General features: G+C 35.7%; 1 protein-coding gene across 2 annotated transcripts in view; it reads left to right on the forward strand.

The window, feature by feature from the left end:
* LOC124166963 overlaps positions 1 to 22,481 on the forward strand; it is a 610,523-nt gene that overhangs the window by 292,861 nt on the left and 295,181 nt on the right. For both annotated transcript variants that reach the window (XM_046544703.1, XM_046544704.1), the window contains exon 5: positions 2,973 to 3,093. The gene's annotated coding sequence lies outside the window, so the exon portion shown is untranslated. The remainder of the gene's footprint in view (positions 1 to 2,972; positions 3,094 to 22,481) is intronic.

Consider the following 22,481-nt stretch of genomic DNA (forward strand, 5'->3'; position numbering starts at 1 on the left):
TCGGCTGGGTAAAAACGACCCCCAAATGATTTCACAATAAATCGTGCTTTACTGCGTCTATGCATCAGGCAAAGAAGACATACTGAAAACATCATTTTTGTATCATTGTAGTTTAGACTGAATGGATATGTAACTCAGAACATATCGATTTTTATAACAGATTTTCTCTTAAAATTACGCGGTATTTTAGATAGTAATTTGCATTTTAATTCAAGTATGAGCAACCTCTGCTGGGGCGAAAACTATTACGCAATGAAGACATACTGAGTGTAAAATGTTAGAGTCATCGTAGTTCGGGCTCTACGTTGAAGCCTGAATGGATCAGTGAGTAAGGACATAGCGCGTTATATAAGAGAATATTTTCATGTTCGAGGCGCATCAACTGTGAAATACAATTCTCTGGAATGGCTTTGCATCCAGCATATGGCGGTATATGTGTGTAAGAGCGTAGCTAGAGTGGGTTCGCGTAACATCACCTCCACCACACACTGAGAGCGCAGGGGATACGCTCCGTGAAGAGGGGAGTGTTTCCGCTGTGCGGAGGGGATGTAGTAGATGTAGTGACTTGAAAGCACCCCTGTGTGATCACCCATCCGAGAAGCAAGGGCTGACGCTCTTCCAACGCGAGCGTGTTTAATATCACGGGGAGTATAGCCGGATGAGTCTGGTGGACACGTTTGTCAACCCACTTGCAGATCCTGAATTACTGCGTTGGCGAAAAGGTCTCCTCATTCAGCGCTGACGAATTCAAATCCGTCTACGCACTGCCAACTACAACCACTGTCAGCGTAAAAAAGGTTTAACGACGAACTTTAAGCATTTGTATCAAATTCTGCCGAAACTCCATAGGGTTATTAATAAAATAGTTTTACTCATTGTTTAATCAAGTACAATAATCGATCATTAAACATTTTTTAATCGTAAAAGTTTAGCTTCTACAGTCAAAAGTGTGAAGAAGAACACGTGAATAGATATGAGAAGCACGACCTGGAGAACCTAAATTAATGCGTTGACGAAAAGGACTTCTCATTCATCAATCATGAACTCACATCCGTTTACCTGCTGTCATTCATCGCTGACGATTCAAATCTGTCTACGCACTGCCAACTACAACCACTGTCGGCGCAAAAAAGGTTAAACGACGAACTTTAAGCATTTGTATCATATTCTGTCGAAGCTCCATAGGGTCACTAAATAAATATTTTTACTCAATTCCGTTTAATCAAGTACAATAATTAATCATTAAACGTTGTTTCAACGTAAACGTTTAGCTTCTACAGTCGAAGGTGAGAAGAAGAACGCGCGAATAGATAAGAGAAGCGCGGCCTGGAGAACCTAATTACTGCGTTAACGAAAAGGACTTCTCATTCATCAATCATGAACTCACATCCGTTTACCTGCTGTCATCTGGAACTACCATCAGCGTAAAAAAGGTATATCGCTGAATTTAAAGTATTTGTACGAAATTCTGCGAAGGTCATGAGGGTCGCGCAATGCATAGTTTTACTTATTGTATATTCAACTCAAACAATGAATTATTATGCATTGTTTCTACGTAAACGTTTTCCTGCTTTGTACGAAAATGACTCCTCATTCAAGTACTGCACAAATCTGCAACTCCTATAGGCGCAATAAAGGTAGAACGCTGAACTTAAGCATCTATATGAAATTATTTCGAAACTCTATAGGGTCGAGAAATATATAGTTGTACTCAATGTTTATTTTACTATAAGAATAATTCATTAAAACTGTTTCAACGTAAGTGTTTAGCTTCCACGGTCGAAGGAGTGAAGAAGAACACGCGAAAAACTATGAGAAGTGCGAGAACTCAGGTGGACACGGTTTTCAACCCCCTTAGAGTCCTGAATTACTGCGTTGACAAAAAGAACTCATAATTCATCAATCACGAATTCACATTCGTCTACTGACTTACGTCTGCTACTACTATCGGCGAGAAAAAGTAGGACGCAGAACTTTAACCTTTTACTTCATTTTGTATCATATATGAGGGGGTGAGAAGCCAAGGGGTACAAGTAATTTTTTCCAAACATTTCTTCAGACAATAACAATTGAATTCCGTAATCTCCACTTGATTTTTTTTATACTCAGGAATACGAGTTTTTTAAAATATATATATATAAATTCTTATTGCGATTTAACTTTTTTATCCTTATACACATTTGCATGCTACGGTCACTTCATGAGACTGATAATACTCCTCACAACAGGTATACACCTTAAGTATTTGTACCATGCTAACTATTCTCAAAATTATTACGTGAACCTGAGTTATTTAGGACACGATGAATACTTTTAGATACTTGATGACGATATTATCTGAAATAAGTCCTGTTTTTAAATAGAAAATTTATTTTTATGCAAGAGCTTGGTAAATGAATTGAGTCAGAGTGCAATTTGAAAATTGAGTAACATTAACGTAGCCGTTCCAGGTATTTTCATGTCTATAACTACTGTGATTAAATGCTGCAGAAATTATAGTAAATTTTAGTAAACATTAGATGATTCCTGAGTGTATAATATTGTATTTTAACGAAGTTCATTTAAATTTGCCAATAGTTATAGCAATAGTCAAAACAATTATTTGTTGTATTGGTGAAATGGCATCTTACAAAGTTATTGATTTGCCATTTTTTATACGCACTAATGTAATTTTTACGTAACATATACTAAATTAATATTTTGTTTCATCAGGCACATTATTCCATAAAGCATTAAATTTAATCCACCCCATTAATTATTTTTTCAATCAAAAAAACGCAAGAGTATGCATGGATAACAGGTGAATCAGTTACCATTTGAAATTAATGTTTATCTTCAGTTCATTTTCAGACGTAATATTTATATTTTAAAATAAGCAAACAATATTTTTAGGATTTTATAAATGATGATAATTTCAAAAAGTTGTTCGCTTACGGAAATTAATGCAAAAATAACTTGTTCCTCTATTATAGGACCATGTTTTCAACCTGGTTGCTGAATGACGGATTGCAGTCATTTTTAATTTATTAAGAAGTAAAAAGTTATCATTTGGATCATTGGATAAGAACGACATCGACTCTCAATAATGCAGTGGTAAGTCCTTATGATTAAATTATAAAAAAGCACTTTTTTCTCTTAGTTACATTGAAAGCTTATTTTCACATATTCATGTGGTGTTTCTTGACGGCTTGGTGTAATTATAAACATACTTTTACATTTATTTTTATTTTTAATGCTTCATTAGGGGTGATAAATCTGAAACAACGGCATTGGAAAAAGATATTTTAGGAATACCAGTTTACTACCCAAATCATCAGTTTGAAATAATAAATTTGATGCAGTTCATTTGAATAGTTTGACTTTGAAGCAATTGATGGTACACTTGAATAACTTGATGGTTAACATCGTTAATACAATTTTTTTCATTTCGTAATGGAGGAGCAGCATTAAAACATATGTATTAAAATTAATCAAATTTTTTAACTAAGTGATAAACAATTTCTAACCATTAATTTTACTTCTTAAATATAGATTTAATATTTCTTTCCCTAGATACTTCGACTTTTCACATGGGATTATTTTTTACTGAAACGGAAGTAAACTCTGAAAAATTTACTTTACCGCAATGCATCTTGTACAAATATTTCCGCTGGTCACACCCGCGAGTAATCGGAACCTCATGTATGTGATATTTGCGTCTTACATCCGCAATAAATTAGGTGATCCAGTTTGCCAAATAAATACTATGTTTTAGGAATGATGGATAGTTATTCTACAATTGATAAGATTAAAGAATATACATATTTATATTTTGTAAAATCTAGACGATGCTACAAATTGTAACGTAATGTTTTACGAGTCTAATATGAAGTATAGTCGAATTAAGTTCAATGAAATCTGTACCACAAGTATCAAATACTTGCAGTACAGATAGCGGTTAACTACATTTTTCCGCTCGATATTTCTCGTATTATTCACATTTCCATTGTAAAACTCGTAAGGTATTCTAGAGAGTGATTTCAGTTTAAATAGGAATTATTCATTTCTGAGGTTTTTAAGGTATAGTTAAATAAAAAAAACCTTTATCACAAATTTAACTCCTTTCTTATTCATTCCATTTTACTGAAATTAAATCATAATCGGTAAGAAGCTTGGCTAATTTTGATTGAAAAATATCTGAAATACTTATAAATGAGGGTAAAACTAACTCAGTCAGTTATATCATGATGTCATCTGCAGTTGGTGCATTTAACTTTTGAGATAAATGACTCACCCAAAAAAATTTCTCGAGGAGCTCTTAATTTACTTAGATCCTTGAGTAAATAGAAGGTTCTGCGGGTGGTCTTTCATGTCTAAAAAAGAGGTATATTCATTTTGGAGCAGCAAGTCATGTGGCAACTAAAGCTCTTCAAAACAGGGGCCGTCTCCGTAACGGACTCTCGGGGGATCACGGAGACGGTATAAAGGAGGAGAAGGCTGAGGAGGTAGATCGAGGTACCTTTACCTGTGGAGGGCATTATCAGGGGCAGTTTTCTCCGAAATTTCCACGAAAAAAGAAAACCAGCGGGATTTCCATGGGGATGAAAGGAGGAAGTGAACTCTTCCCATTCCACGTGGCACTAAGGCTTTGTAGAAGACCAACATTTGTGCCTCCCCCTTTTGAGATTCTACCCATTTTAACCTTCTCTCTACCTCTCTCTCTCTCTCCATCCCTATGGGAGCCTTGTAAGTATTTATACTACCCTCTCCTCCTCAACTCAGAGCCGTATCGAATGCCTCCACCAAGTCCGGCGGAAGTATTTGCCCTCATTCTCCTGGAACATCGCGAACTCCGTACGGAGAAATCGTTTTGATATCGGTGGAAATTTTTGGTTCCTTTCTTTGGCTATGTATTCCAAAGTGGGGAAAGAAAACATAAATGAATAATCATAATGCATATGATATGGCATCCAAGAAATGATGGAAAATAAATAGATTCATTGAGTCCATTTTCTATGAGTATATTTTCGGTGTGGGTTCCAATTATTTTCTGGGTTTTGATTTTGTGATTAATCTATATATATATAAAAGAAAGTCGAAAATCGTGTTAGTTAGAACACTTATAACTCGAGAACGGCTGCACCGATTTCAATGACATTTGGTTCTTTGGATTCGTCTCAGGCGGGGTTAACATATAGGCTATTAAAAAAAGGATAATTTCACAAAAAAAATTCATCTCTTTCCTATGGACATGCTTTTAGGAGTTATAAGCTTTGTTCGCGTCGCTGCAACTTCTGCACTTTCCTGCACCTTTCTGCCACTTTTGCGTTCGCGTCGCGGAAGTTGCAAGTGACGAACGCTGTTCGCGTCGCGGGTGCAGGTTCAAAAGGTGCAACTTTTATCTGCACCTTTTGCACCAGCTTTGGAGGTGGAGCAAAAGGTGCAACTTCAGGAATCATGGGTAATAGCAGACGAAAACAGGCGGAAAGCAAATGGCCATGATAGATAATTGGAAGGTATTTCATTTTGACGTTACTTCTGCGGAAATAAAACATCTGATATTTGAAATACATCTGACTGGGTGAAATAATAATAATAATAAATTTTTTCAAGTGGTTAAATAGTAAACACAAGCGAACTTATAATATATAGTCAAATGAAATGGACGTTTCTCATTAAACGTGGCGAAAGTGCTTATTCGAATGAAAAATACCTTAGTTTTAGCATAGTAACCTATCAATAAACAATTTTCTAAAACGATCGTTCGCGTCGTCGACTATATACATTTACTATAACTCCCACGGAGGACTGATGCCAATCCAATAGCAATTTTTTAAAACGTACCGTATACGTATATATATACCTATAGGTATACATTCTTTTCTCGTGAATGAAACAGTATCGTGAGTGGATCCATGTAGTGTTGTTAAAATGACAGCTATACCAATGTAGACAAGCACAATGAATTACTCTTCGATGAGGATGGAGTGGTATTTGTCGCTATGGTAGGTGATGTTGTGATTAATAAAAATGTTTTTTTGCCACAACTGACACTTAAGTGTTCTAATTAGAATTATGACTTCGAATAATATGACGTCTTTCACACCACCAACCTTCTCAATGGAATGCACTGATATTCCGTTAGTTCGATTCATGAATGTTAATTAATCTTTCCGCAGTATTGAACGAGTTTTCATTATTTTTCACCATGATTTCTATGAAATAGATGGTCGTTTATAACGATAATAAAATACTATCTCAGATTCTAGATAGGGGCAAAGATTTCTTCGACGATCTTGGGAATACAGAGGATAATACTTATATTATATACGACCCTGAGGCCATTGAACCAACGAATCACTTGGACCAATATGGAATGAGGCAGCCACAAATATCCTTTCATTCATATGGGCAGTATAGGTACGAAGGAAATGCCAGACACAAAAATATTCGGACAATGCCTTCCAAATTGCCTTTTGGTCATTACACTTTCTGTCTTTCATTTACAATTTCATTACGGACCACTTCGTGTTCCCGAAAAATTCGAACGATCGAATCTCGAGATTAGCAAAATTGTTAGTCCCGGTGGTCACGAATCCTTTCAAAAAAGGTGTCAAGTAATTTTCCCTATCTACTGGAAGTAATCGAGTAAAGAAATTAATGCGTAATAAAAATGTAATAGCCTTTAATAAAAACAACCAGCACAACTAAAAGGCGTATATGAAGTGAAAAGGCAATGTTTACATCTAAATGGTAACTTCAGCTCATTGACACCTTTCTCACACCAATTAATAAACTTAGGTCTAGAATATCGATATCAAATTTGCCATAATTGCAAAAGCTTAAAACCTTATTCTTAATAAAGGAAGACGTAGAGGCATTTGCAACGCAATGCCAATACAATCAAACAACAAACAAGCAATAAACAAATGTGTTCAACATTAGTTCAACCAGAATCATAACAAACCCGAGTAAATCACAACAATTACTGGAATAACACGTTATATCTATCCCGCGGCTGAATGAAAGCTGGGAAAATAACATTACAGTCTTCATAAAAATCCTCTTCGACAATGTTTATTATAATCATGTCCCGCGCCATTTTTGTTGTTACGTTGCCGTTCGCGTCGCACGAGTTGAACCTTCCTGCACCCGCCTGATTTTCATTGCACCTTCCGGTGCAGAAGGTGCAGATGGAGCAAGCGACGCGAACAAAGCTATAGTAACACAACAATTGATAAGTCGGTCAAAACTACAAATTAAATAATTTGTTTTGTTTTTACCACTTTAATAACTGAATTTAGTAACAATATAACATTTTAATCACTAAATATATTCAAAATATTAATTAAAATGAAATTACATTTTTTAAATTTAATTCGAGCTGATTGTAAGCCCAGCCGTGGCCAAGCTCGAGTTGACACTTCACTACCGTGTTTGTAAACAAATCTCCAAGCAATTGTTGACAAACGGTAATGTCCGTGTTCCTGTCGAGGAATCGAGTAGTTTTAACTCATTTCCTTAGAATTATTGCAAATTTGTTTTAGCGGAAGGTGAGCTCATCAACAAAGAGTTCCAGAATATGATTGATCACCAAAAGAATCAAAGATGGTTGATTTAGCGAGCAAGAACGAAGATGTGGATGACTAAAACGAGGTAAATTCAAATAGTTCGTACTCTGCATGGATTCGAATTTTTTAAGTGTGTAACAAACGAAGACGAAATCACCAACTATCTTTCTGAATATTTTAAGTCCTTGGACTTACCTGGCTTAACAAGGCACGATTTACAGAGAAATGTAGTTTCTGTGCTCATGATCTTTCGAAGCCTAAACCAACCATAACTATCCAACGGAACGTGTTTGATCGTTAAAAAAATTGGTGATGAATGTGATTCACGCAACTTTACTCAAAGGAAAATTCAAAGGTTAGGAAGTCCTCATTCCGTAGATTACATGATCTTAACTCATATGCCCTTTTGAGCTTAAAAGTATTCAATTTACAATTCGAGCTGCATTCGTGATAACGATTAAAAAATCGCATGGTCATTCTTTCAGTTTTTGTGTTGTTTGTGCTCATGTGCTAATGAAAACCCATGATTTTCTCATGGTCAATTTAACGTGCTATGTTCACGAGTCGATAAACCATCCTCTGTATTTCTTCCTTCGCTTCAAGTGCGTAGCTAGGATAGGGGGTTTTGGGCGCAGCTAATACCACGGGCCTGTAGGGTATAGAAAACTCGCTAAGGTAAGCGGGAAGTGTGGGGGCACTTCCCCCAGACATTTTTTAAGATAAATGGTTCAAAATAGTGGGTTTTGTGGCTGTGTGAATAGTTAAATATGTTTTGTTTGTTAGTCATCCGTCCCCCAAATATTAATAACAAAATCTTTCATAAAAAAATTCTCTAAGCTCTTGAGGGGGGTTTATCCCCCAAAACCTCCCCTCGCTGTGTCACTGCTTTGCTTCGCTATATTTATTTATCTTCATCCGCTTCATCTTGCGCCTGATAACAAAACAAAAACTGTTGTTTCTCAGAAGGTGCTTGACGCAAGACATTAAACCCGAATGTGTAGGGCTCACCGTGGTGCGTTTACGCATGCAGTACGTTTACGCAGTGCATTTTTTCCAAACAGAGATACTAAAACTGGCGCGCCTTAAGTCATTTAATGCGAATGCTGCTTTTCTTGCACGATTTTGAGCATCAGTCAAGCGTCGGTCTGGGGTCGTGTCAACCTGCCCCCTGAATGGGCCAAGTGTATGCAACAGACTTGGACCTGAAAACATTTTTTTACAGCTAATAACGCAAATAGCCAACAACTGAATGCGTATAATTTTTATTTCATAAACTGCTTTATTAAACCACAATGCCCAAAATTTCTTAAGCTAAAACGTAAGAAAATTTGTTGAAAAAAATCCGCGTAAACGTGCTCCGATCCACCCTATGTAGATTCTATAAAGAAAATGTCTTTCTGACAAGCAATTTTGGTACTCATTTACGTAGTTTTATTGAATTTGTATCCTTATTTTATTATAATAAATTAAACGTGATTAAAAACTATGCAGCCGCTCTTGATTTATAAATGGTGTAAGTAAACTGTAAGTTCATTGATTGTTAGGCGGTACGAAGTTCGCCGGGTCAGCTAGTTTATTCATAAAATGCAAACACATGGTGTCATGCTTGACACACGACATCAATAATCTCATGCTGTATACAAATTTACGTAGTTTAACTTCAGGCTGATTGACTTAGAACAAAATGACAATGAATACTCAATTGAGAATAAGTTTGCAAATGATACATTTTTAAATAAATAAAAGATTGTAGCGCTTTTCCACAAGATTCCGCAAGAATTTGTGGAATCAAGAATTTTGTGGAAAAGTGCTACAATCTTTGATTTATTTAAACTTCCAACTTCCGTCTAACTTCCAACAATTGAAGGCTGAATCTGCTGAACTTATGAAAATGAAACCATGCTTTAAAAATGATGAAACACATTTTACGATTACTGATGCGATTTTTCCATGAGCTAACGTATGTTTTTTTCTAATAAATAAAATTCGGTGCTAAAAGTGCTCATCTTATGCAGATAGGAGTCGTTTCCGAAATGTCCGTTGGAAGGAGGGACATGAAGGAGGCCGTTTTCTCTGTAAAATATCTACATATATCTGAATTTGACATCTATTTACATCTCAGACCTTGTTAAGTTTGATAATCGATTGTTGAGTAAGTTGGGTATCGAGGTTTCAAGGCGTTTGTATTTAAGGTGCCATAACACGAAACGGAACTTTTTTTCAGGGCTTTGTTCAATTATTACTTCGATGTTGTGAGGGATAGTTTAGTGGTGTTATATAATTTTCACTTAATTAATTAACCCGGTAACGCCTGAATTAAAAAGTTCTTTGGATTTTTGTGCTGATCATTTACTTAAATATCAATGAAATTCCGAGTCATAAGGTGCAAAATTTACTCTTTTACCACTAATAGTTACGCCTAGCGGTACTATGTGGTACCACCAAAATTTTTTGCATCTTAACATCCCAAATATTAGGCTCACATTAAATAACCATACTCTATATGACATATGCATGTCAAAACAATCATAGTTAATAATAATACCTTTGTATTAACAGTACAGAAGGCGTAAGTTAAGAAAATCGAAATGCTTGGTCAAAAAATTCCCTTTTCTTGGGCTTGTTGATAATTCACAAATTTCAAACGGCTCTAAATGCGTTAATTACGGCTTTAAAATAGCTAATTTATCGGATAAATTTTACTAAAAATATTCTTATTAATTTAAAATTCTCAAAAACCCTAATAAATTACGATAAATGACGAAAAAATTACGTTTAGCGCTGCAATACCAGCTGGTACCATTTGGTACCGCTAGGCGTTTACGGGTTAACCTTCTCGGATATATTCAATGCCAATCGATTTGGACTGTTCATAAAAAAAGTACAAATTAAGATTCGTTTTTACTCTGGGTTTAAAGTTAAATATGCCTAATTTTTCTTATTTAAATGAATGCAGTCATTCTATTGTAATATATAGCCTTACGAGGATGCCGAATCAAACTCTCCCAAGAGTCTAATGATGTTAATTTTCTTTCCCTTTTCTCAGTATATATGGTTTGGCTCTTTCAAGCTGATTTATTTTCTAATGATATTACTCTGTTTTCACCTCGTAAAAATAGAAAATAATGGAGAAATTTATGAAATGAACATTATTGAGGATGTATGCGTGGCAGGAATGATGTAATCATGATAATAAAACGTCAATGCAACGTAACCACTCTGTTTGAAGCTGAGCGTACGCTGTGAGACAGACACCGGAAATACACGCGCGCTTAGAATGGAGACGACGATAAAATAACAGATAAATAACTTCATTCTAATTTTTGTTCCATTTATTTTGATTTTTATTCTTAACTTGATTTCCTGGACCCAAATTGTATTCTTTAGTCTAATACAGTACAGATAGTTGAATATGAATATTTAAAAAAAACAATAATTATTAAAATTAAATTGTGCATTTCAAAACATTGCGTTTTACATTTGGAAATATTGTTTACGTTTTTATTGAGAGAGGTAATTACAACTGGGTAATATATATTAACAAGCTTCAGTTTTAATAAATTTATGCTTAGCTAGGATGTTACAAAGCTCATTGGCATATTAAGTTTGGTACACCAAATATATTATTTAAAATAAAATTTTATCCTTTGAAACAGTTTTTAATGTAAGTACCTATATTTCTTAAATATTAGATACCAGGATTTTGATGCATAATACAGCAACTTTCATTCGGATCTTTTGTTTATCAAATTGTATTTTATATGATTATTACTGTGACTTTAATGAAGTCTAGCCATTAAATGGACTCGCCCACAGCTGCTTACTATTCCCTTTTGGGTAACTCGACTATGCTTTATTTTAACTCCCCTTTAAAATATAGCTGTCGTTGTATTGAAAGTATTATGAAAGGGGAAATCGAATGTTTATGTGATTGAGTAGTATATACTTTCAAATATTTAAATATCATCCAAGCATTTAAAAATATTACACAGTTATTTGGTATAATGTTTTCCTTATCAATATTTACTATGTATTTGCTATTAACAACTAACGTGTTTGCATAGGAGATGAGTATATTACGTGAGAGCTTGGAAATTAGCTTCGGTTTCAATGTTAGATAATTTTCATTACCACATTGATTAAATAGGTGCTTAAATTCACGACAACATAATATCCTAATTCTCAATTCTAACAGATATGGAGGACAAACGATAGCCCAGGCTTAGAACTGAAGTGCCGAGGCTTCGGAGGAATGAGGAAAATTGAGAAGTCAAAAAATGAAGAAAAAATTGTTGGAGGGTGTGTGTTTGCCGAAAAGATTATGGAGATAAGGCACCCCCCGTTTCGTACTTTTTCCAAAAATAAGGCCTCAAGTCTTACCAGTGTGGGTCTTTAGAAGTTCAGAAAGTTCTTAATGCCACGATGAGGAGGCGGTTGTGTTTAAGGCGGAAAAGACGTGAGGTGTGGATGGCACATAATTGGAAAGGAGAAATAGGGAGAAACTTTGAGCGTCCCATATTTTTTAGTAGCCAGGGTAATAGAAGAAAAGTGTGACACTAAGCATCTATCACGAAAAACAGTGTCCCAAATATTGGTTCATATTTGTTTTAGCTATAGTTATGATATCTTCCTATGCTTGCATTGGCGTGGTACGGTAGAAACCAAGTGTTAGAAACCAAGAATATTTTTTACTATATTTAAGCACGTATCCTTATTCATGTGAGTTATCAATCTCTAACTATTTCAATAGGGACTTTAAGTTTATAATTCTAGTCCTTTTTTGTTTTAGAGTAGGTTAACGAAGAATGTTCTATGTGTAGGGCCCCCGAAAGAAACGCTGGCTAAGATTGGGAGTTGTGAATGTAGGATAGCATTGACAAGTAACTATTATGCAATGGACTCGTTTATAACAAAGGCGATAGTAATTCATCACACGTAGCTGGGCATATAGGATTGTTTTGAAGCAATTATTACTATTTTCTAGCAAGACATTATGTCTTCAAGTATACTGCTAATTAACGCTTGAACATCTTGATATATTCTTTTAACTGAGCCGTTAATATAGTCAGTCAGCTTGATTTGTCTTGCTTGCTTTATTTTTTTGAACCCAAAAGATTAGTTCATATTCTTTGGAATTGATGATTTCAGGCATACCTACTTTTTAGAACTTAGAACTCTTTCGAATAACTTTAAACGCTTAAACACATCAAATCTTTTTACCAACGACCATTTTTCGACGTAAGGGCGACATCATGAAATATGTAATACAGAAAAATATTTTTTTTTATTTTAATTAAAGCATACTGGGACTAGCTACGGTGATAATTTTACGGAGTCATCCGCAATTCTCTAATCTAAAATACATAAAATCATACTCCTTATGATTTTTTTCTCTCTGGATTTTTCGCACAAAAATTGGCATTTAAATACAAAAGCATGAAGTAAACGAATGCAACAATACGAGTCTGAGGGGAAATGTTTAAAAATGCACCACAAGAAATGCAAAGTTTTTCAAACCAAATTGGCCGTGCAAAAAGAATGTGTTGTGTTACTTTTTGAGCTTCCTTCGTAATATTTAGTTTAAAAATGATATTTAGAGGCAGCTACTACGTACAAGACTTCTAAAAGTGACATATACTCTTTATCATCTTCTATTCGTATGCTATTGATCACAATTACTCTTTTATTTTCAAGTGGAAGTGATATGTAGTTACGGCATTACACCCAATGGTTCAAATTTTAATCATTTAAAAAAAAGGAAATAATTCCCTGGCTAATTGTACCAAAAGCCTCAGATTAGTGTGATATATTTTTATTTATCATATACTAAAAACTTTATTTTTCGGAAAAAATAGCCTACTTATTTATGAGATCAACTATTCTGAGAATTGTCAGTAATAAACCGATAATTAAACCAAATACTAGTTTGCTAACAGTTCTGACCTTTCATTCGGAGTTGGTATTATCTTGCATTTGTTACAGAATGGGTAGCAAAATGAACTAGATAACAAAAGAAATGGTAAAAAAACCAGTGGAACAAAAACCCCAAACTTTATAATTCTAAAGATTATATGTTTTCATATAATATTTATTTAATCATGCGCCAATATATATTAGTGATTGGGATCCATGCTGATGTGTTACCAAAGTCATACAGATTTTATTCGAGTTCATGAGCGTGTTTTGATTAATAGCTGGATATTTCAAAAGTCGCGCGTATCTTGGTTCTGACATTTTGGAGAGGGACCATGTCGTACTCAAGAGCTTCTCTTATTGATGGCATGTTGGACGATTGTTTCTGTAGAGCACTGCGGAGGCAGTAGCGCGCACTGCCAAGCGTAGAGTGCCCATTGAATCTCTTCCTATGGAATTGTTTCACTGGGCCTTTGAGAGCGAGTAAATATCTGCTAGAGGAAACATTAAACCATGCGCCCTCCAAGCAGTTCAATCCACGACCTCTCGTTACCGAAGGCTACACTTCCGCCGTTAACTTCTTCGTCACATCCTATCTTCACTTGGCCCATGCTTTTTTAGCCTCTGCTCATTTTTTCTTTCATTTAGCTAATTATATGTTTTTAGATTTAGTCTTGTGAACATAAAGATCTGTATGCGTAGGTGTGTTTCAGTAGATTAGTAAGGGTTACTAACGAGAGATTAGAGAGATAGCTACTCTAAACCGCTTTTTGGATTCTTTTGTAGGCAATTATAATGATAGGCATCGTCAAAAAAAACATTTCCAGTTCCTTTATATGAGAGGAGTGTGAGAGTCTTTTTTTATCCTGGTGAGTTCAATAAAGCGGCACGTTACAAAAAACAAATAAAAATATGACTACTGACGGCAAAATAATACTATGAAAATCTATTAATATCTTCCTTTTCAATTCATTCAGTGCAAGGAAATAAATGCTAAACGAGGCATAAATCTATGTGCAGAAGCATTTCTAGCAGTTCATCCCACGACCCTTCATTCCTAAACTTCCTTCTCAGTTCACTTCTTAAACAAATACAATCTTCATTCGGCATGATTGCTACCATTTCTCATCCTTCAATTGTTATAAATGTGCACATTGTAACGTTTTTGATTTGTGAAACGTATTTCCGTCATGGATAGCATTGAGTAAATGAGTAAAAGTTGGCTAATCGTAGAGTTATGTGGTGGGAAACATTAAGCCAATCATAGTAGTTGTAAACGATTATAGAAACATAAGTGGCTACTGCAGTTTTGCAGCCAAAGCATAGTGGAAAAAATCTTGCCAATGAAATAAGGTATCACATTTTCATTAAATTTTACTTGGGTACGAAGCGTCTCTGGTGTAATGATTTATTCCTTATATAATTCTGTGATTTTTTTATAAACTAAAGCCAAAATTTTTAGTAATGTAATGAATGATTTTTTTAATATACGTTAAAAATACGTGAAACACAATTTTCAATATTTTTATGAAACGAAATTCTTTTCTTCAAATGAATCTTTTTTTGTCTAATGCGTGGTTTTTATATATTTCAAAGAAGAAAATTGGTACTTGTCATTTCAGTGCAAAAGTGTGGTTACTAAATGCTTGTTAAGTATCTAAAAAAAATCATATGTGATTATTGTAGACTCGATGCTCAGCTATTATCCCAGTTAAAATTAAGCGCTTATTAGCTCTACCAATTTTCATCACATCTATTAAAGGTCGACCTTTTATAGATATAAACCCAAAAAAACCACCGTTTCATTTTAAACTACCTTGAATGGCCATCATGGTGGAATTTTTCCAAGAGCCTACTGATTTTTAATAAATTCTCATTTTCTCAAAAGTGAGCATCTACTTTTCCTTTTGATCTCAACATGCCAGATGATGAAAATGCCTAAAAAAATTCTCTCAGAATTTAATCTTTAAGAAGACCCAGGTTTAAGTATATATCTCTCATGCTCGCACTTGGAATGGGACAGGGGGAGCCCTTGTTCTCAAACTCTTTTAATATCCCGTTTAGGAATTCAGGGCCACGGAATTCCTCTTAAGTTTGCATCCGCTGTTCTCACCGCCACGTTTGAGGATCAGTTGAGCACACTCATAATCCCGAGTCCCATCCACTTCATTAATTACAATCACCCGCCATTGAAAAAACCCCTTCTCTGAATATTAGTCCAAAGTTTGGTCTCGGAACATCTCCTATGTGTCTCATTAAGGGCTCGGGATTATCGAGTAAGTCCCATTAATGTCGCGGAATATCGACCATTATTTCCCAGTCATAGCTCTCTGTTGCCATACCTCAAGGCTCTATCCGCATCACTAATCATCGCTGAGTCAAGCCTAATACACGGTGGTTGAATTTGGGTCTGGCGCAATAACTAGATTTATGCATCTATCTCGAATGGCTGTGTCATGTCAAGGTAGTTGTGGTGTTGATTGCTCGCTTGGAAATTTCAGATCTACTCTGCTCTGAAATACAGGTTTCTATAAGTCTGTATTTAATCCTGATCAGGATATGTCATTATTCTAAGCTCGATATGAGATATTACATCATAACTGCTATCAGTTGCTTAGCAGAATTGAAGCCACCTGATTACTTTATTCATATTTTAAATCAGATCCAATACGATCTGATCAGAATTGATTTTTTTCTTATTCATGATTATGCTTTAAAAAATAATTTCACACCATATGGAAAATTAATTCACCTAATTCATAGCATATAGACTTATTTTATTTCTATTCGGACCTGATAAATTAATTTTTGGAACTTTTATAATTTGATCATACTTGACTGAAATATTAATTCGACCAAAATGTTAATAAACGTGAAATGTAAGATCATGACTGATTGAATTGATATAGTTGGGTAATCAATCACGATGCGCATTTTATTTAAGCTATAAATCAAATTTAAGAAAATACACTACCTAAACATAGTGAGAAAGTAATTTTTCCGGGAAGTCCACTGAGCTATTATTTAATTATATTATACATAAATATCTTGATTCGTCTGAAATGAATATACTCTATAACATCTCATTACTTTCCATTAACTATGTCTACCTAGGCGTCTGCCTAAGAAATGCGAAACGCAATATGGTAGTGACGTAACGTTGAAACGTAAGGGAGTGGACGTACTCGTCATTTTTTCGGGAAAAGCGGGAGAAATTAATTTTTTTTAGAAAGCTTGCAAAGTGCTCCGGAACATCCGAGTAGAATTCCTTCTCACGGAGAAGCTTACAGGAATATTTTAGATACGCTGCGAGGAGATGGAAGAGAAGAATGTGGGACACGATATACGTCCCGGCGGACCGATTAGGCGCGTTCTTCACTCTCTGCCTCTTGCTTCTCTTCCCCAGGAGACCGGTCCGCCGAATGATTTCCCGATGTTAAGAGGGGATCCACGGCACGAAGCATGATCATGCAGGTGGAGCGTATCCCAGACGGACTGAGATAGCTTAAGTGCTTTAGTATGCAATGCATCTAGGTTATCTGTGGTTGCCATGTGTCTTGCGCGAATTGAATTTTCATGAATGAGGTGCTTTTTTTTTAAATGAAAGTACTCAGGTTCTATCTCTCGTTATTATTTCTCCCTTTCACTCGCATACATTTCCTATACACCATCCACCTAAAAAGTAGATTTACTAGGTCTTGTGTTGGCTACACTCAGTGCAGAACTGGTTTTGGGGTCTCGCCAAGAAATCTAAATACCTAGGTTTCCTACTTGGTGCATTGTTGCCAAGTCAATAGGGAGTATAGGAAGGCTATATTACGTGGTGCTGTAATGGCTACGGAATTTAACTTATAGAGAGATATCCTAGATACTTATGTCGCACATTTCATCGGGGCCCACATACATTTGAATGGAATGGCCTGTAGTAAATTTTAAGATGCTTCATTTTATCCTTGCAAACAAGAGCATATTGATTTTTGTGTCAGGAATAAGTTAAACCTGCCCACCTAAGTGGTCAGAGTAAAACGGTAAGTTATCCCGCGCGCTATTCCATCTAAGAAACTGATTTACTAGGTCATATGTTGGATATACTCACTGCATACTATTGCAGTGCATAGATTGGCTTGGGGTTTCGCCAAGCATTCTAATTCCTTAGATTTTCTACTTTGTGCATTGTTGCCAAGTCAGCAGAGAAATTTGGAAGACACTATTAAGTGGTATTGCCATAGCTAAGGACTTCAAGTCATGTGGAATATCGCAGATGTTTACCCCGCATTTTTCATTGAGGCCTATATAAATTTGAATAGAACGACCCAGAGTAAATGTTTGGGTGACTTTGAAAACAAAAACTTGTTGATTTTTGAGCCAGCACCATGTAAAATTTCCCAACCAAGTGGACAGAGTACAACGGAAAGACATCGAGTATCTGTATTTAGAACGAAACCAGATGATGCTTTACGGTATAATAATATGATATCTTAGTGCGATTAGTGCGACTTTAATGCTGAAGTTAGTACATTCTATTTCATTTTATTTACTGTCATATTCAAGTTGTAATGTTAACACTAGAATATTCCTTAGAGAAAAAGTGCCTGTTTTCTCACATTATTCTTTTCATGTCACACGATCCCCATCGTTGCCAAATCTTTTCGTTTTCCACCAGTGGGTAGCTTGATTCTCCCCTCCATAAATTTGATCCTCATGGATCTGACGTCCACTTTGTCTAATCCGTCACACGGCCTCCATCTGAGGAAACTTTTGGGGAAGTCCGCTGTATTCGTCTCCGTCTTCGCGGACCTCTGTAATAAGTTCTTGGAAAACAATTTCGATTTGTTCCCTTGTGTTATTAGTTCAGGGTTTTCTGAAACTTGTGCTAACTTAGGCCATAAGCCTCCGTGAGATGGGAGTTTCTTAAGGATAATAGAATCAGCATGCATTGCAGCGTTTAATATTACGTCGAGTGAGTGTTTCCTTCAAATCATACCTGGGTCTCTGTTGACATCTTGTAGGGTATTTTGTTACAAAACCTCCAAAAAGGAGCATATTTTCAAGTACAGTATATTTTATTTATGCATTTAAAATTGTGCTATGGCCAAAAAAAATGGGAATATGATTACTCGTAAAAAGAATTCTGATGCTCGCAAATAGGGCAATTTAATATCAGTTTAATTTTCTCTATTTAAAAGCTCTCAGAGAAAATTACAACCCGCAAGTCCCCTAATATCGTTCGCAATAAGGGCTGCCAGGGTATCATTTGCGCTAAGGCCCTAAAAGTTATGATTGCTTGAGCTAAGCCAAGCGCATAACCTTCAAAGATATTCTGATTTCCGATCCGGTTCCTTTAAAACTATTTACGCTCTTTGCACATGTAGCAGTTATGAAATCGCATTCACAATGCATTTCATTTTTCGTAAATCAAGTATTAATGTAAGTACGTATTCGCGGGTCAATATTATCTGTACCGCATGCAAAAAAGAGATTCAAAATAAACTGATCATGAATTGTGCGAAATATCCACAGAGAAAAAATAATTCGCCATGATTGAGAATCGAACCCGTACTCATTACCGGAACAAGCCACGGCTAAGTTTACTTTCACTAGTCAAGAGCGAACACCTCTATGCTAACTCCGGGCCCGGGCCTTGCCCTGTCGCTGTGGCGCTGTGAGCACGATTTAGACTGCTTAAGGCTTCATATGCTCAGCAGCTCATAACACCTTGTCCGGCAGTGTCAAAAAATATCGACAAAGTTTCGAATCATGGTAAAGGCGAATGATTTTTTTCTCTGTTTATCTTTCGCACGATTTCATGGACCTCGATCCTGATTTCATTTAAACGGAAATCTGGCGCTAAAATATACCCTTTAAAATAACATACAATCATATCATTTAATAAACTATGATGTACTCCAAAACTTCAGGGAAGCGTTACCACTTGTTTTGGTATAGTATTTGTATCGTCATTACTGATCGACATAGAATTTTGGGCTGAATTGACCACCCGATGCTCGTGCATCCCGATTGTAAGTAAGTAGACATACTGACCTCTAATTATAAGCACTAATCTTTATTAATAAACGCGGAGACATCCTTAGAACTCAAGTCTTACACTACCTAAAATACAAACCAAACGGGAAAACTGGGGAAAGTTCGCAGTAAGTTAAAAAAAATGAAATGTGACGAAATCCGACAAAAATTCGAAACAAAATGATAAATTATAACTAATGAAGTACCTTCTTCTTTGATTGCATGCGTATTCTAGCACAAACGAAATAATTGCGGTGCATATTCAAGAACAACAGAATGTAGATTTCCATTAGAGGCAGAAGCGGTACCACAAACTATATCCGAAAACGTTTGAAAGTAGCTTTACATGTTTAAATAATAAGAAAAATCAGTATTTAATTAAATATACCCTACAATTCTTTCTTGAACGGTGTTCCGTGAGTTTTTCAGGAATTTTTAGTGAATGAGGCGTAACAATCAGCATGGTTATTTCATCGCAAACTATCATTAAAAAGCGTATTACTCCATTCATTTGAATTTTGCATACCCATGCGAAAACGTTTTCGTTTGTGGCTGTTTTTTGGGTACTATAAACAGCACCCGCGGTATCTGGCCGTATTTTATTATATTTGTAGGATAAACCATTAAAACAATTAGTTACATTATTTTGAATTTGATTACAGATATAATTTCTGCTTCTCTTAAATATGCTGACATGAAGGAAAAGTAAACGATGAAGTGGTACTGATTGAGATAGAAAGTTAGAGACGGAAAACCTTTGAAAATTTGAGCCCAATACAACCTTTATTTGTCAGTATTATGCATAAACCCAGAGTCCTCTAGATGGCCATTATCAACAACATTCTTTATAGTTGCTGTATAGTAATCTAGAGGACACAGCATAAATTTAATGAATAACAACGTTCGCGGTTATAATATTTTTGTCGTTTTGAATACAGCCATGAACAAGCTTTTGGTTTAAATGATACCACACTTCGCCATCATTATTCATAATTAAATTTCCTGATTCAGGACTCTTTTTTGTTCCCTTTACCAAATTTTCTTCCATATAAAAACAAATAACCGTGCATATCAGATATATTTCCCATAGAATAAATCCGTACCGCGTGTTTTTGCATTGCGAAACATCTGGCGTTGGGCGGATGTGTGAACACGAAAAACTAACCCGCACTAACTCATTCAATTATTAAAGCTTCGAGGATTGCCCTGTTCATTCGCGGCCGTGTAAATCTCACTTATTACTTTCCGGAAGACCGTTTTTAATTTCATCCCCTTCCTGTTACCATGCGGCGAAAGGAATAAAATGTTGTCCGCTCTAGATTTCCATGCAGAGAAACCGCAAGATCGTCCTTAATCGTTGCAGTCTTTCATGGCTGAACCTAATTTTTTATCGCGTGGTTTTCGATACAACTACTTGAGAAAGTAAAAAATAAAAAGCTAAACTTATATCGTGTGTTATTACTTAATTAATTGAAATCCGTTAAATGATTTTTTTCATGGATTCCGGTTTCTGTATGTGTTATGGCCTGTTTACGCGGTAAATTAGCTCGTACAAGTTAAGGTCTTAATGTATGAACGCGAGAAATAATGCCCAAATTGTACCGTGTAACCACCCAACTAGAAAATAGAAACTGTTTTAACTTGATTCATGCATTCGTACCCGCTCCGTTCCGGTTAACAGCAATTGTCCATACAATCAGACATCAGACACGTGCGTGTAAATGTATTGTGTTAACACGCTTTTATGAAGTGTATGTTCCTTGTTTTGCAGCATATTATAGGGCAATGAAACTATGCTGATGATTATCATTCAAAATGTAAAGTATTTATTTTACCTTTGAAGGATAACCTTTATCCATTTATATAATTGTTAGATAAGTTCATATTTCTTTAAAGAAAATATGTTTGTTTTATGATGCTCCCAAATGAAATATTCATGCATGGATTTCATTTCAAAGGCTATGAATGTTAACTTCGGGAACTTTTTAACGCTTGCGTCTTTAATTTGTGGAAGCTATGAGTATTAAAATGGATATCTACTTCTTACGACTTTTTCACGAGCTCGGTTTTAATAATACTGTCTTTCGACTACTGCGATTATTACTTACAATTATCTTTATAAGAAGAAACCTTGGATTATAATACAGTGTATTTGCCGTACTTGCAAATTAAATTTCTATTTTATATTAGTTTGAATTTACGCATTCAATCCAAAAACTTTATAACTGAGTCCTGTCAGAAGTTTGATGTGCGTCGGAATTCTTAATGCAGATTTTCCCTTGAAAACCTTGAGTTTTTCATTTCCTCCTATCTCACCTCCTCTTTCATTTTTTTGATTTCTCCTCTCCCACCAGAATACCCAGCGGAATAACCCTCATTATATCGGCCGGCCCTCATCCACGGTTCCGCATCTTCAGCTTCCATTCCATTATTTCCGCTTCTAAATCTCTTCGCTGCCCGTCGCGAATCCTAGCGTTGATCCTCACGGCAATGACCGTTTTCCACGCTCTTCTCGGAGAGACAGTCATCATACTCACTTCATGTTTTTATTCTTTGTTTATCCGTAACGCGTTCAATTCTACGAGCAAATGTATTCACCCTTGATACACCTCATGGGTACTTATGTGGTGAGTTAAGAGGACGCCTCACTTCCACATTACTGGCCTCTTCTCGCTGCGTATTATATCACAGTCTTTCCACACTCTATTACGTCATGCTGTATTAAATAAATAGATGAAGGCGATAATTTGTGATAATTTCGACAGTTAAGCATGCAAAATGAAACAACCCATTGCAATTCTCACATAGCTTTAGAAGCACTCCGATCGATTTCAACGACTAAGATAATTTAAAGAGAACCTAGAACGCTAGCTCCGTCCCTTGAAAACTACGCTTAGCTGTTGAAATGATCGGGGTACTTGCAGAGTTGCGTGTAAAATAAAAAGGGTTGTTACATTAACAAAGTTTAACTACAGACTGTGGTGTTGTGGTGTG

This window comes from Ischnura elegans, chromosome 10 (genome assembly GCF_921293095.1).
Source record: "Ischnura elegans chromosome 10, ioIscEleg1.1, whole genome shotgun sequence".
Taxonomy (NCBI): Eukaryota; Metazoa; Arthropoda; class Insecta; order Odonata; family Coenagrionidae; genus Ischnura; species Ischnura elegans.